This window comes from Chaetodon trifascialis, chromosome 13, assembly GCF_039877785.1.
Source record: "Chaetodon trifascialis isolate fChaTrf1 chromosome 13, fChaTrf1.hap1, whole genome shotgun sequence".
NCBI lineage: Eukaryota > Metazoa > Chordata > Actinopteri > Chaetodontiformes > Chaetodontidae > Chaetodon > Chaetodon trifascialis.
In genome coordinates, this window is record NC_092068.1 from 26,040,515 (window position 1) to 26,055,557 (window position 15,043).

Consider the following 15,043-nt stretch of genomic DNA (forward strand, 5'->3'; position numbering starts at 1 on the left):
CATACTGCAAAAAAAAACAAACATTTTTTTCTTTTCCTGAAAAACAAGAACTGCATCATGTTAACAGAGGTCATGTTTCAGTGTGTGCACACAACCAATGAGAACGTTTTGGAATTTGGCTGCTTCTGTATGGAATGCATTCTTACTATGTACAATGAAGAACCAATGAAAGCTCAGAATTTTTTTTGCCTCTCATGTAATCTATCTGCCCGACCAACACGCATCAGAAACCCTGTTAGCTGGAGATATATAAAAAGAGAAAAAATACTGAAAGGACAGAATTGTACTGAGATTTTTCTGAAGATGCAAGAGAAACAATCGAGAGATTGAGACAATACCCTTGTTTTAACAGTGAATAGCAGGTGTATTGTGTTTTACTCTGTATGAAATTTCATACTTTGCTTTTCATAAGATTGGTCAATTAAACCAAATACATCATTTGATGCATTGAAAGAAATCTTTCATATTTTTTGATTTCTTGAATCCTCTGATCCAAGGCTTCTTCAACAACACTTTGGTGAGGGCCCTTGTTTTCTAAAAAATTCTGTAAAATGTTAGAAATGCTCATCTTTGCTCCTCAAGAGAGGGACTAGTATTAATGATGGGTATCCCGGCTCTTTTAAAGTGGTGTAAGAATGCATTACTAATGTATCAAATTACTATTGCATTACTTTATATCAAATGTTTATTATTTATATGGCTATTAAACTCAACATGGAACAAAGTGCTACAAAAAAATATTTTAAAGTACAAAAACAAATACCCATCTCAATTTTACAAAGATGCAATCTCTGATTGTATGTACAAGATTTAACTATTTATAATTTTATTGCATTTCCTGCGGTCACTCATTTTCTCACCTTTCCAGCGTTTTGTCTCTGTAGCGGCTCTCTCTCCCTCCCTCCCTCTCTCTCTCTCTCGCTCTCTCTCTCTCTCTCACATTGCTACACATCATGTAGTGATCACATGCGGCTTGAGCAGAAAAAAAATAGAAAAAAAAAAGTGGATTTGCCCGTTTTGTTCGCGACCCACACATCACTAACTAATATAGGGTTGTTAGGACATGAGGTCTTGGCAGGGGAAAGCCATGAAACAGGGGCATACCTCACTCCACCCGTTGGCTGTCTGTGAGTGATGGGAATTCTGACTCTTTTTTACAAGCAAGATTATATGACTCAGCTCAGCAATGAGAGCCAACTCCTTTTTGGGAATAACAGGAGCAGAAAGAAAACTCACACATGTATATACACACATATACACTAACAGCAGCAGGCCTAGGCAAGAGGAGGACACAGCACCGACAGTTTCCACACTTTTTACCCTCGGGACCCGAACATCACATATATAGCGTAGGGGGCTGTACAGTGTGCAGTGAAACTGTGTTCTTTCATATGTAAATGAGCCAAAGCCAATGAGTCTGAGATTGAAACATTAATTAATAATTATTTTTTCCTTTGTAAACATTGAAAACAGATTCCACAGACCCAAATATCAAAGTAGAGTTAGATGTACGGACTTGCTGTCTTTGAGTTCTGGTCATCACAGGCACACTCCTAGAGAAACACTGGACTTGCTAAAAGCAGAGAACCCAGCTAGCAAACTTTATTTCCCCAAGACATTTGGGGAACATTAATTTTTAGTGGGAATGAAACCTTTTAACATCTACAGAAAGTGGAGGGGAGATGTTCCAGTAACCTTCCTTCAGCATTCAAACAACCCTCCCAGAACATCCTGGGTGTCACTATGTTGTGGCCGAGCAAAAACCAAGGAGGTGAACCCAATGATGCAGACTAAAAAGGCAGAGCAGAAGCCGTTCGATGAATTTATTTTACAAAATAAGGCAAACTAAATCCAACTAAGTACAAAGATCCCAAAACAAACGCAATACCAGGGCACGCGTCCTCCTGCATTGAGTCCACCATGATGCACAGCCATGTTTGTAAAGAGCCCCAGAACAGCCCAAATGGCTCTAAAGAGAACCTTTTGTGGTTTTCATGTTTTTAGCTGACACTGTAGGGAAGGTTGATGTGAAGTTGGTTGCAATCTGCAACATGACTGCTAGATGTCACACACACGCCATGCTTGGTGAAATTCTTCCTCCGCTTTTAATCCATCCTGGTAGTCCTTCCTCCACAGCAGGCCAGGAGCGGTGGGCTGCCAGCCGCCCGGGGACCCAGTTTCTTTTTCGTCACCATTGGTCAGGTGGTGATCTTCATGCATGTTTTTTAGAGGGGGGTTTCATTTTTTATGGATGCTCCCCCAGGGGAACATGGGGAGAACATGCAAACTCCACACAGAAAGGCCCCAAGATAAGGGGCAGCAGGCACCGAAGGCATGGTGGAGGACACGCCACATGGACAAAGATGTTGACCATTTCTGGAATTGGCTGTAGAGAATGTCCATGTGAGCAATGACACAATGGAACATATCCAGGAAGAAGTTGAAAGCATCATCTTCCAGTAGCCTCATAAAAGGTCCCAACTCTTCAACTCCAAAACACAATGGAAATTCTCCAAGGAGGAACCATTAACATCCTGACTGCCATGACTGACCTAAAAAGAGAAACGATGAGAATGCTACTACCCAGGAAAAGGGCCATAACTTCACAGGAGTAGCCCTAAGAGACTAAGTAAGTAGACAAACTGCCTTTGGATTAGAGTCCTCAATGGTCAGAAACCCAGGAGAGGATCCGTACAGGACCTTGTCAGAGGGAACTAGAAAAGATATCACATTCACCAAGTCATGGTTAGACCACTCAGAGGCACAATGGTTTCAAAACAGTGAAACAGGAGATTGGTATAGGGTTTCTTAGCCAATGATCTGACATTAAGAGGAGATCATTCAGTCTGTGACAGGAGAGGAGACTGTCTGTTGCTGAACTCTGACAAATTTAAAATTACTAAGACAGGCATGAGATCTGGTCTGTGATTTCTATGATGTGTTGCCCATGCCACCTGCTGTTTAAAATTACTGGTACGTTTCTGTCTCATTTACACCTGAGTGATGATGTCAATGATTAGTGTTGTTGAATAGTTCAGTTTGACTGAGTTTCAGTGTTGCAGCTTTAACTCCTTGTTTGATGGTTGTGGTGGAGGTGGGGAAGGGCAATGTTAGGTCCCTAGAGGTGCACTGGCTCCCAGACTGTGACAGAGCCATCCTCTAAATGTATTGGGTCATGTGAAGCAGAAGGTAGGGTGACAACTGAGAGACATGCACTAAGTGCATGTATAGAACTCCTGCACTTTTTGGTCTGTGGGAGGAAGCCGGAGTACCCGGAGAGAACCCATGCATGCACGGGAAGAACATGCAAACTTCACACAGAAAGGCCCGACCCGGGAATTGAACCGGCAACCTTCTTGCTGTGAGGTACGCGCCCTACCTGCTGTGCCACCGTGCAGCCCGAGTTAAAAACAATGTAAATCAAAATAAAACACTAAAAACCCATCCCACCCAACCCTCCAGATGTACTAACACCCACCCTCAACTACATGCATACACACACACACACACACACACACACACACACACACACACACACACACACACACACACACACACACACAGACATTCTCACCACAGACAGTAGCAGGGGTAACAAGACATGGCAAGGCACTAAGGATTGAGGAGAATGCCACCTTTGGGGTCATCCACACTGAGTCATCAGGGACTAGGAGCACAGGGGGTGCCCGCACCCGGGCCCACCCGACCCTGAGAGACCGGCAGATGTAGTGTACATTTTTCTAACAGATATGTGATGATGTCCTGTATTCACTGAAGAAATAGAATATAGTGTTATAATCAATGGTAGCAAATGACTGAAGAAGATTGATTTGTTGAGCCTGATATTATAGTAGCTCTGATGAAGTGTAACACTGTGATGCACTGCCCTCAGGATGACACCTGGCCACAGGTGATACACTGAGCGTGAATCTGTGATACACTGAGACAGAAGGCGGAGTGATCATGGATATGATGGAAGGAGAATGCTCATGGTCTGAGATTTTGAGGACAGTGTTCGTAGCCCGAGATCTTGAAACCCCCCTTCGTGGGGTGTGCAGGTGTTCGGGCAGCTGCTCCTCTGTGTGACCTAACATAACCTCGCTGTCCCAAAGTAACCTTAAAGCATATATTCTTTATAATTGTGTGTTTACTATAATCACTGATGGATTGAAAGTTCTCATAATCACTTTATGTGCACTTAATGACCAAAGTATTGTTTTTATGCTTTCTGTTATCCACTCTGTGCCTGCAATAAAGTTGTAAACTTTTTACTTTAAGTATGAAACAAAAACCAAAAGATAATGATGTAATTTGGGAAGAATAGAGAGAAAAATAAATTGACTGCCTCCTTGGGATGCACCTTTGATGTAACAATGCAAATCTGGGAAAGACAGGGGATTTTAAGGTCAGAGCGGCTGCCCTGAGATGACCTTATGGTGTAAGATGAGAAGCAACTCACAAAAAACAAAAGATGCCCACAGGGCGTGGTAATCACCTAGCTGAAGTGTATAAAAATAGAGCACTGACCATTGTACTTCGGAGCTCGTCAGGATTGCACTTTTTGTGTTTCTGAGCGTGTTCCCCTTCACTGTGCACAATAAAGTATTTTTGCTCCTCGGACTTCTGACTCCTGCAGAGTTTTATTCTCATCAGACTCTTATCGGACACCTTTTTATTCTATTCGACTCTTTTTCATTTTTATTGGACATCCTCTACTTTTATTTGACACCCTTTATCTTTATTGGATTTTTACAATTTTTATCTTTATTGGGCATTTCGTTAAAAAAGAAGGATTTCTTTGAAAACAATTGGACGGCTATTTTTGAGTGTTTTGGGCCTGATTGTGGTTTGTGCATTTGGCCTTCACATTCCACGACACAGACCCCCACACAAAGGTAGGGAGTCCCCCCACCAGCTGGGCCGAAGGGGCCCGAGGACCGCACCCCCGGCAACAGATCAGACACATCTCTCAGTGTAGAGGACCCCCCCGAGGAAACACTGGAATTAGAAAATAAATTAAACAGTTAAAAGAAGAGAAGTTCATAAGAAAGATAAGAAACATAAGAAAAATATGGATGAAAAACAAATATTTAGGTTAACAAAATGGTGTGCATTTCTCTACATTCTGCTGGCTCAGTGCTCTCACTGTGATAAAACGTGGGGGCAAAACAAGACTCGGAAGGTTTGGAAAAGGACCGGCACTTGAATGATTGGATGAAGCTGACTGGACGAATCATCGTCACCATCTATGACAGGCTCAGTTCAACCAATCGAATCAATGAATCATATGACATAGTAAATAAATTTCATGCTGAAGCCAGTCAGGAGAGTGAAAACATATTTTCCATGGAGAAAAGCCTGCAGTGCAGTTCTTTACTGTTCTTATAATGAAGAAATACTCTCCAGTTTAAATGTTGTTTTTCTTTTTTTTCCTTTTCTTTTTTTTCTGTTTTGGTTGTTTGTGTGGTTTTTTGCTGTTTATGTATTTATTTAGAGTGCAGAAAGTTTAGCAATATGAGTATTTTAATGCTGCTAACTTTAGTCCACACATACTGAATTTCCCCAGTGTGGGATCAATAAAGTCCTGTCTTATCTTATGTGTAATGAAATTAATTGGTGGAGTGTGTAAGTTTAAATCTGATCAAAATCTTACCCTATCTTTATCCTAGTATAAATTATTATGCAGATAAATCTAGTAACCCAAAAAACAAGAAAAATGAACAAGCCAACCATAAGATCCAGCTTCCTTCAGAGAGTAGTAGTTCCCATAATGACCCTCAAGCATATAGGTGTAGTGTGTAACTACCTTAATTTGATGTTGCATTCGTTGATAAAATGTCGGGGCACCACCTTCCTCAGCTAAGAAGGACTGCAGAAATTAACTGCTATAACGCTGATAAAAACTAACGAATGGACTAACTGTAAATCAATCTGATAACCTGAAGCGTAAATTCTGGATACAGGGATCGTAGATATTCAGTTCAAAAGGACACCGTCTAAGCAGGACTTAAATCAAAATATCATTTATAAGCAGAACACACAAGAAACTTATGGCAACACAATGGTAAATAAATTGCGATAGTGAGAGGTAGTTGAAAGGGAATAATGGGGACGCGAACGCAGAGTTAAGGGAGTGAACGATTAATGGAGAGAATTTGGACGAATTGACCTACTCTTAACCTCACGGACCAACTCTTATTCAAACCCGCTTAGCGTGCCTACTTGATTGCTGGCGTCCCGTTGTGCTCTGCTCCGAACTGACTCGAAGACGTTCCAGATGTTCGTCCGTGGCTCGATCTGCTTGGTGGTCTAGTGGAAGGCCCAGGCACACCAAGGTGACGAGCTGATGCTGAACGGGGCGTCTCTGGAACTGGTTCTGCGGTGTCGGTTACAGATGAGGGACTGCTCCGGGTGGTTGTGAACCAGACCAAGGATCAACGGCTGGCTGCAGGGTTTGGTTCGGTTGAGTCTGTGACGGATGATTTTAGACTGATAGTACAAATTAAGAGTCTCTTCGATGGCCGGTCGAAGAAGGCTACAAAATTAGTATTACTTGCCTAAATTTACTGAGGTTAAAAACAAAACGTTTGGCTAAATAGAAAGTTAACTTTAAAGCTAACGGCAAATTATAAGAATACGTCTTCTGAAGATAATTTACGCTACTCGGAATGGCTTGGAGTAGCTCGAAGACAAAAAACTTAAAGAGCAAAACGACTGTGCAAAACTTAAGACAAAGAAGTAAGGAAAAGAACTCAGCTGAGAGTAACTAGACGTGGAAAAAGAAAAACAAGAGAACTACTAAAAACTAACTAACTAACTAACTCACTAAGTCACTAACTCACTCACTGAATAACGCGCACTACACGCAGTTTTTAAAGGTCGCTCCGGGGCGTGTCGAAAGGGCAGGCCATCGAATCACGTGAGACGGTTTGTGACGCGCGATGTAATCTCGCCTCATGGAGCTGAACTAATCAATGATTCGTACGAGGGGCTCATCTGCTTCTCACTATGGTCAATCACATATAATTTCAATGACAAATTTTCAATGACATTTCAACATTGTTCACAGCATGCATTAGACACTTTCTATGGTTGGTTGACAACATTAAATGATAATCATGGTACAGTTTCATCCCAACATGTATAATGATTCAATGTATAACTAATACAAAAATAAAGATACAGGAATAAGATAGGCAGACTATATTTGCCAAAAATGATTATCACAATTACGGTTACTCATCGATAAATGTGTCAAGTCAAGCATATTCAATCTGACGGTTAGGAACTTCTGGATGGCAGTATGGTTTTGTGGTGACATTTCAGACAAACCTTTATAAAACCGTTAAAATCACAACTTGGTCATACTTCAGGTCAGAGATACTGGAAAAACATCAAGATTATGCGTACAACGAGTCCTGTAAGTTGAAAATATCAAAAGTTAAGTTTAACATAAAATCTGGTTATCTTGGAGTGTTGAGGAAAAGCACACAAGCATACACAAGTTGCTTCAATGGATGTCCGGTTTACGACCCATCAGCATTTGCTGATGTTTGTGGATGTTCCTCAGGAGCCTGGCATTTGTTTCTCCAGACGGTTTTATTGTCTTGATCTCCCATGGGCTATCAGGAGAGAATTAGCGTTGCCATGAGAAACATAGTGAGGAGAAGGTGAGGAGAAGGCCACCTTTGATGTTGAGGTGTCTGTGTCCCTGGCTTCCCTGAAAAGAAAACATGGAGGAGATGTCTCTTGTCCAGACATCTTGTCTCTGAAATTAACACCTTCCCTGTAAACAGTTCAAATGGTCAATAGCTCTTGAAAGTTGGGGTGCTTTACAACTCCATTTCTCCTGAAGGAATGCAGAGAGGGTAAGAGAGGGTCAGTTAGAGGCCAGTTCTGCTACATAGGTGTGGATTTAACTGCGTTGTTGACTTTATTAAGTTGAAAATGACGTGTATGGATTTAATAAAATGACTTGGGCTCATATACATAAAGAATTCTAATGCAAAGAGTTGCTCTGACAATTAAAAATAGATCCTGGTAAAAAATAAAAGTTATTTACAAAGCATCTTAGCCTGGAAGAGAACTCGTAAAGTGAAATCCTGTTAGATGTATTGAGGAAGACTTTCTAGAGGCTTAAGAGTTTCAGAGAAAATGTTGGAAAGAAAAAGAGCTTTTATGGTGTTTTTTGTATTCTCCAAATGTTGAATGACAGTGAGTTAATGAAATGCTACAGAATAGATTATGCAAGGATAATGTTTGTGGTTGTGTGGATTATAAAGCTGTAACACCAGTGATCCCAACACTAAGATATGTGGCAACTGGAAAAATGCAGCAGTGATAACTGCTGCAAACTTTCATCAACAGACTGATCACACACACAACAGCGCGTTCATAGTCTCATACTGTCGTACAGTTAATCTCATTTCCACCTTGCAGGCTCACAAAAGAGCATTCATAGTCATGGCAGTCCTCCCCGATATTGTCGGTGTAATCAATTTCAGTCATGTTAACTTGACAGGTATGAAATGGTCATTTGCCTAACTGTATGAATTTTTTGGGTGCTACTCCAGGTTAAGGTTAGTGGTAATAAGAGCTGTGCCATCCCCAAGATCATGGTGATAAATCCATAACTTTGGATGGTTCTTACCCTCTTTGAAGTGTCATTTCAAACCAAGGCTTCTCTTATCAGACTTTATCTATTTTTCTTCTGTAAAATTTTGTTACATTTTTCTTCCGTATGTGTAGTCATCATTTGAAATTAAGGTACAATAAAGTCATGTTTCATGGAGTTATGTCTTGAGGTTTAATAACTTTACATTAAAATTTAAGACCTTTAAAGGAAGCACAGAGTGTTTACTGATGAGTGTGTTCACTAGGGGTCTTCAGCAGTTAGTCATGATTAATTTTTTTTTTTTTTTGAATAAACTAATCAATTATTAACATAGTTGCCAGTTTTCTATAAAATGGAGTAACTGAATAATTGGAAATTGTTATGGCATATGGCCATTATCAGTTGTGTATCGGCATCTCCAAATGATAGTGTTACATGAAGGAACACTTTGACATTTTTGGAAATGCACTTCCTGTCCATCTAGTAAATAGTGAGATTAGGAGAGCGATACAAGTCCCATATCAATGTGTTAAATATGAAGCTACAGCCAGCAGCAGTTAGCTCAACTTAGTTTAAAGACTTGGAAATGCTGGGAAATAGTTAGCCTGGCTCGGTCCATCAGTAACAAAATTTATTTTGCTTTATCTTAAGCAAATCTTAAGTTACCTGAAGGCATATAATTTTTCCTATCAACCATTTTTTTTACTGTTTACCCTCCTTCAGGTTCCACATGGCTGTCAGTGTCCCTGGAGTTATAGCCATGGTGCTTTTCTACCTGCTAGTCCATGGCACTGGAATCTGGGCTTCTCCTAAGTCTAAAAGGGAGCAAAAAAGAATCCAGCCAACAAAATAGAGATGGTCCTGCTGGCAAACCGAAGCATCAACTGGTTGGTTGGAATCTTCACAATGTCAGGTGAGTTCACAGCTAAATACACATTTACAGTACACATACACAGTGCAACTGTGGACTTCGAGTCAAATCCTGAGTTGTAAATTGCAGCTCTGAGAATGAATGTTGTGTGAAATAATTTGGTTTCATCCAAAATAGTCTTTTAATAATCCACTCACCTCGTATTATGATACATGGCTCTCCTGCACGGATGTGCATTAAGCCTTGCTGCTTTTCATAATGAAAGTGATGTTAGGGATTCTGACCCTTGTACCACTTTGTATCAGACAGAACTCAAATTTTGTGAACCTCTGGATAGTTTTGCAAACACCACTGTCAATTTGCTTATGTTTATCCAGTGATCTAAGTGCTCTGTATGTGTTTATTTTACCTGCAGCCACATGTATTGGAGGAGGATTCATTGTTGGAATAACCAAGATGGTCTACACCCCCTCTATGGGACTAAAATGGGCAATCATTATGTTTCTTGCATATTTCGTATCTTTTATTTTAGGTAAGAGTTACAGGGATTACTGTGATTGAACTTCAACAACAACTCATGCAAATAGAATGAAAATGTTTCTTTTTCATTGTAAAGGTGGTCTTGTATTTGCCAAATGGTTGAGAGATGGAAAATACATGACAATGTTGGACCCTTTCCAGATCAAATATAAACATTTATATAAATGAGGCAAGCTAAGTAATTGTACACTATACACTTCTGTGTATGATGCAGTGCAGTTCAATCGCACAACAACAAATTACATCCTCCAAAAATGTGAATGTTGAATCCACTCTGTAAAACAGTTATAACATAAACTGACCATCAGAACCTTAATGCAAGGACTTATTGCATGACTCTGGTACTAGATGGCGTTAGTTTGGTCATGTGTACCTAATAAATTGGCAAATCTGCCAAGATTTGTAAAATCCAGATGCATAGCAATGTATACCAACCAATAATCTATGTTACAAAATTACTGACATGTCAGTGCACTGATATCATGTGTTTGATAGGTGCAACAGTGAGCGTGATTTTGGATTTGTCCTATACCGTGAGCATCTGGATCTCTGCTGCTGTGGTCATTGTCTACACCTTGCTAGGAGGTCTATACTCTGTGGCCTACACAGATATCATACAACTCATCCTTATATTCTTTAATATAATAACAGTAGTAGCAGTCGCTATTACCCACGTCATTTCATTCCAAATACAAATGTTATCATTGTAATGCTTAACGTTATCTACAAAGATGGAATACATCATTGCTTTGAGGAGGATGAGGAGGAGGAGGAAGAGGCCGAGGATTTACCATCTAAGGACCTCATATTTAGACACGATTGACGTCAGTCTCCTCCTGGGAGAAGTTTGGCGGTGGAATCGAAAATAGAGCCTACGGGGTACAAATAGGAAGCTCCAGAGTTGCTGATCTTCCTCATCTTAAATTCTTCACTTGTTGACACTGAAGAAAATTTCTGAGCAGAGGCTTGGTCCTGATGGCGATTTATACTGCACATGAGGACCTGAGAGAGGCAACTGTACAATGTGCAGTGGCTGGAAAGGAAATCTTCATGACTGCACATACACACAGGGATAAACCCATTCGGGACAGCTTTAAGAGGGCAAAGCCAATAGGAAATACAACCGAATGACTCCCAAATTTATTGGCAGCACAAGTGAAATGTCATGTGTCATCTCATCTCATGATTGGGAACACATCATGTCACCACAGACGTCTATTGTCTTTTTTTTGTATTCATGACTGTGAAATTGTAAGGTAGCCTAGGTCATTATTATTCCCATAAAATATTCACTAATTCCTATTTTGTTTGATGCTTTAAGATTAACAGGCTACATTAGTTTTATTACACATGCAGACATGCAGTCTCCTGTCAGATGTAATTTGAAACGCTTACCAATTATAAAAGACGAGCTGTATGCCAACAACATCACGATTGCCCAGGTTAGTCGCATGGAGGGCGTGTACACCATCTCAACTGTGCCAACAACGACGCCTCCGGCGATCCACATAGCTACAGGACAGATGAACACACAGCAAGTCATTGAGTGGACAGACAGCAGATATTTGGGCAAAAGGTTGAGTGATAATTCATCATCATTAATAAACTTTCAGTGGGATCATTTCATCATGTCATGATCATACCATGTACTCAGAATACTACCTGCACCTGGTCTGTGGTCTTAATTTAACACTAATTAGTTTAAGAATGTGTTCAATGTAAGCAGTAGATCAACTGAAAATAATCAAGGTATTAAAACTAGATTTTGACACTGGGCCACTCAATCACAACATAATACAGCAGGAGCCGCCTCATAACCCTTATTGTTTTATCTTATTCTGAACTTAAGGTGAGCTTGTTCGAAATTTGCAATTAATAAAATTACAGTTAATTAACTGTCACGTGGAGAGCCAGGAGCCTTAGGGTCTGGGGCCCCGGGACAGTTGGCCACTTTTCCCAGTTGTTTGTCCAGCCCTGATTAAGAGACAGAATTTAACAACTGTGGAGCAGCAGCCATAAAGTGATGACTTGTTCCTTTCACTTGGCAAAGAAGCCGTAGATCTCAGACGACTGACTGATTTCATCTCAGCGACACTCAGGTTACCCAAGAGTACCTGATGAGACTTCTCTGGAAAACATTTCTTTTGGCCAGTGACTAATGTTTGGCAGTTGTCCGACAGTTCTCAGCCCCTGGTTACACAACTAGACAAGGATGGCAAAAGTCTGCCATTGCACAAGATACTATGAAACACTGTTTATTAATTTGCCACATTGCATAATAAGAAAGTTTTTTTTTTTTTTTTTTTACTTGAAACATAATCCATATATGTTGCTTATCTCATGCTTCTCTTGAGTTGTAGTGCAGTTTTTCCTAACTGGTGTAATTTGGAGACAATTAGAGTGTATCTGACCATCAGTGTGTGAGTGTAATCAGAATTAGTGCCACTGCTCTCAGAGTCACTCACATCTTGTTGACATGAAGAAAAATAATTATCAGGATTTTATCTAAATTGTGCAAGTGAACTAATTGAATTAATGATTATTTTTGACATGATTCTGCTTTTATTGAGTTTTTAACTCTGGTTTAGAACAGCACAACAAACAAGCAACAAACAACCTCAAGGGTAGGGTGTTTCCACATTCCCCATTATAATCTACAACCACTTATTAAACTCCAGCATTTCATAGCTGTATTTCATTAGGCTTTTGTGGGCTGTTTGCATAAGAACCTAATGATACAGCTGCATACAGAATTTATTCACAGATATTTACATTTGTGTTCATAGACATGTTAATTTATTCAGAACATCTTGCTGCTTAAACTTTTTCTGTGAAGTTGCAGCCAACAGATGGAAAACCTATCCCATAAAGAACTTAACCTGTATTTATATTCCTCTAAATAATTTATTTAATAATCAGGACCTTTTGGAATATACAGTCATATAGTTTCCAGTTTTCTCACTTGTGCTCTCCTCACCTGTCAGTGTAAAGACTCCCACCACCCAGCTGTTACGATTTCCCAGTACGGCCATATCCATTCCAGTGGCTGCAAGCTTTCTTCTGTTCCCTTTTGGACTTGTAGGAAGCCCAGATGCCAGTCCCAAGGACCAGCAGGTAGAAAAACACCATAGCTATTACTCCTGGGACATTGACTGCCATGGTGGAATGGCTGAGTGGCTTCCCCACGAGCTGATGCCTGACTGACAGAGTGACTGAGTATATTGTAAACGAGTGATAACAGGGCTGAGGAAAAGGGAATCAAAATAAATCTCCACCTTAAAAATACATTGATGCCCTCTGGTATTATGGCTGGCGTTAGGTTTAAGTACTTAACAAGGATTCTCATTATTTCTACTTGCATTTCATCATGCTTGACCATCTTGAAATGGAAAACAGCTCAGATTTGGGATTTTTTTGTGTTTATTTCGTTTTTTTTATTTTGCCATCAAAAAGGGAAAATGGTCTAAGTACCTTCCACATAAAGCTGCATTTCATAACCAGATAAATATATAAATACACAGCGCAGTATTTTGTTAGTCTATTATGTGAATTAAAAAAGATAGATCCACCAAGCACTGAACAATAATTTTGATCAAACACTAACCTAATCATTACGCAACCACTGACTGCTGTGGCAATCACTGCTTTTTCTGCCCCCGCACCCTCTTAACAACTTTATTTCTGAAAAGTCAGAAGTGACAATAGTGAGTGATTAAGACCCATCAGGAGGACAGTGGGAATCATACACGTATTTGTCATCTTGTAATTCATTGCCTGCATGCTCCTCTGGCAATTTCTCGCTCTCCTCTCACATCATGAGCATGCATGCAGGGCTGAGAGTGAGTAAGCATGCTCAGAGGACGATTTGTATCGGATATCAAATGTTTTAAAACTCTGCTATAATAGAAATGTATACACACACACACACACATCTGTGTTTTGTGTGTGTGTGTGTGTGTGTGTGTGTGTGTGTGTGTGTGTGTGTGTGTGTGTGTGTGCGCGCGCGCGCGCACGTGTGTGTTTGTCTCCTTAGCCTCCATGACCCTCTAGTGGTTGCACTTGTTATTAAATAGTTTGTGTTTGCTCCTTTTGATTGCCTTGTTCTGACAGTTGAATTGTGGTTTAATATATTGTATACTACTGATCAGTACACTAAATTTCTGACCGAGAAATAGAGAGAACGAGAGAGAGATACAAGGAAGGAGGGGAGAGAGATTTGATTACACTTTTACAATACTCTAAAAATAAATGAAGATGTTCAAAAACAGCAATACTAAACAGGATACAGATCAGTCAGTGAAACGTGATTCATGGAGTCTCAATCATCTCAGCATACTCCCAAAAATCATTTCATCATCCCAGACACAGCAACATGAGTCTTTTTAACACCGCACACTTCACATCCTTCATCATTCTGGAATAATTAAATTCTACTTTTGAACAAGCTCTCACTTTTACAAACAGTGTCATCGAGAGAGAGAGACTGAATTTACAAGGAAACAACTGACAGCAGAAATACTGATTTTTCCTCAAGAAGAGCTTTCCAGTTTTTTTCATGAGATTGCTCACTGTGGTGTTTTCCTTCTAAATCCAACTTGTTCAGTGATGTGGCTTTTTGTTTGTCGCTTGGAATGTTTTAGTTTTTTTTTTTTTTTTTTTTTTATTAACTGGATGATTTTGCATGTTGCACTTTCAAGACTGGTCTGAAATTTGTCTGCAACTTCAAAGATGCTACAATCCGGAGACACATAAACACAAGTGAATATTTGGGTTTATTTGAGTTTAATACAGAGTCAACCATCCACCCCTCTGTAACTTTCCACTCAAAGCTTGAAAGGACCAGTGAAAGACTTGAGAAGATTTTCTGATTTTTACAAATGTGACCCAACTCAGGGTGAGAAAGAAGAGATAGAAACCTCCTATGTATCCACAGTGGTCACCAGCAACCTCAACTACCTGAGCTTTGACACCATACAAAGATCCACAGAGCCTGGAGACATGCGTTCAGTTCAAACCAG

General features: G+C 40.1%; 1 long non-coding RNA gene across 1 annotated transcript; it reads left to right on the forward strand.

Annotated features, from left to right (window-relative positions):
* Positions 1–327: 327 nt before the first annotated feature.
* LOC139341668 (uncharacterized) lies at positions 328–10,169 on the forward strand. Its single transcript, XR_011603011.1, has 4 exons — positions 328–517; positions 9,338–9,527; positions 9,901–10,017; positions 10,102–10,169. It is a non-coding gene; the product is annotated as an uncharacterized lncRNA (long non-coding RNA).
* The last annotated feature ends 4,874 nt before the right edge of the window (positions 10,170–15,043 follow it).